The following is a 2,389-nucleotide window of genomic DNA, read 5'->3' as shown; positions in this document are numbered from 1 at the left end:
TGAACAGCTTGACACAACAGTGAAACAGCCTGATACTTTTGATTCCTTTCTTTAAAAACGACGTTTTCTGTTACTTTGCCTGATGAAGAAGCGGATTGCTTCGAAACGTCGCAGTTTTACACAGATCACGTCGTAAAAATAGTAAGAATTAAAAAAGAGTTTAGGAAAATTCGCTGTCATGGAGAGATTTCAAAGAGACTACATACCTTTGAACACAAACAGACACTTTAGAGCTCGGAGCTTGTATCGTTTTCGCGAGAGAGAGGAGGACTTTGACCCCTCTTGGGACAATTACACCCGTCCACGCGTCTATGATCACGCTTCTGCTCGTCCAACAGTCCGTTTCCGGACTCAGTCACATGATCGCTTTATAAATGATGACGCTCAAAACGAGCGTCATCATTCTAAAAATGCATACCTTTTTAGACAAAATCAAAACAGATCAAGATCTCTCCCGAGATACTTCCCACTTAGACCGGCCGGCTTTGTGGATGATATAACAGAAAACAGAAATTTTCTGAACAGAAACAATGAGTTTACACGTGTTGAGGCAGCTCCACGTGTTCATCCTCTCTCACGTGTTGATCGTTATCCACGTGCAGATTTCTCTAAAACGAATGACTACTTTTCACGTGTTGATTTGATTCCACGTGCTCATCTTTTTCCACGTGTTGATCGCAATCCACGTGTTGACTTTTCTGAAACGAACAGACATTACTCACGTGTTGAAGAGTTTCCACGTGCAGTCACACTCCCACGTGTTGATCGGTTTCCACGTGGGAGGACTTTTACAAACAACAGATTTAGACAAACAAAACAAAATACAACATACAGCAACGATCAAACAGAACAAACATACAATGACTTATATTTTGAGCCCCCTCCTTACAAAACAAACAACAAAAATATACGTAGAAAACAACGTAGAATTGAAGCAAGGAGAAGAGAGGCTATGAGACTGAACAATGACTCTGGGGCACCTGATGGATCTGATGATCCTCCTCAGTATGATTTTGTCAGTCGTGAGGATCAGGAATTTTCTGAAACAGCGCCACCAACTTTTCAGATGCACAACACCAGAGATGGTTACCATAATTCGGGGCGTTTTCAAAATTACAGGAATTCCTATCCCAATTCCTCAATTAATAATGCACAGAGAGACATCACGATACACCAGGCCCCCAGAGTCGCTGTCAGAAATGGACAAAGACGTCCATTTAATAATTACAGGAGGAGAAACCTCAGATACTTTAACCAACAAAATCGAAATCAAAATGACACAAACAGACAAAACACAAGCGAGTACACCCCTGCGCCCCCCAGGTTGCGTGCAGCTTCTAAATTGATGTACGATCTCATTAGATTCACACATCATTTAGAAAAAGTTACAACCAAAATAACAGACAACAGCCCTGCAACATTCAAACGCCTTACCAGACAGCTTGTCGAGTCGGTAAAGCCAGCTATGCCCAATGAAAGGACAAAAGATCTCCTTGAGGGCAATGCAAAAAACTGGGCTTATAATACTCAACAAATTTTGGAAGAACATTATGAAACACTGATTGAGACAACTTTGAGAAAGTTGAAGGACAGAACTGACCAAGCTGACTGGCACCAGGCGTTTGAAATAGCGCAGGGCTGGGCAAACAAGAATTTTGGTCCGAGAATCCAACAAGAGGTCTTCACAAGAGTTGAAGCTTTGTACACAACTGAATTATGCAATGAGTTTGATCGAAGAGATCAAGTCAGATTATCTCAGGGTGAGGCTGCAGGGGGTACTCGCAGAACACAAAATGACACACACACAACAGAACAAACAAACACACGAACAGTCAGACCGAGGGAAGGGGTCGTCCATGTGCCAGTTCGCACTTCTCCAGGACCAAGTACACCTCCAAACAGAGGTGACTGGTCCTTCGACACGGAGTTTCCCCCACTTGAGCCAAGACCGGCTCTGGAACCCACCCCAGTCAGACCCAGATCACCCAGAATTCCAAGAAAACCGAGAAGAATACTCACAGAACCACTAGTTCAGTTGGAAGAACAAAATGAAACTTCCAATGTCCAAGAAGGACCATCTGAACTGGGAGGAGTTCCAGAGTCGATTGCAGCTTTACTCACGCTCCCTTTGAACGTCCAAACAGACGTCCAAAACTCCTCAGCTGACCAAACTCGACAAGAGACGGTTGCTAATGATGAGAGAGTTGAAGTTCCTGCAGTACCAGCTCCTGCTGCTGCAGAAGAGGAGCGTCCAGAATACACTAGAGTTATGTCATCCCCTGTGTTATTCTCGGATAGCTCACAGGAAATTCAACTCTCTATGTATGAACTCAACACGCTCCAGGAGAATGAACCTGTGAGCGCAGTTGAAGGAGAAAAGGAAGGGGGA

Source organism: Garra rufa, chromosome 23 (assembly GCF_049309525.1).
Source record: "Garra rufa chromosome 23, GarRuf1.0, whole genome shotgun sequence".
NCBI lineage: Eukaryota > Metazoa > Chordata > Actinopteri > Cypriniformes > Cyprinidae > Garra > Garra rufa.
This window is presented reverse-complemented; position numbering follows the sequence as displayed.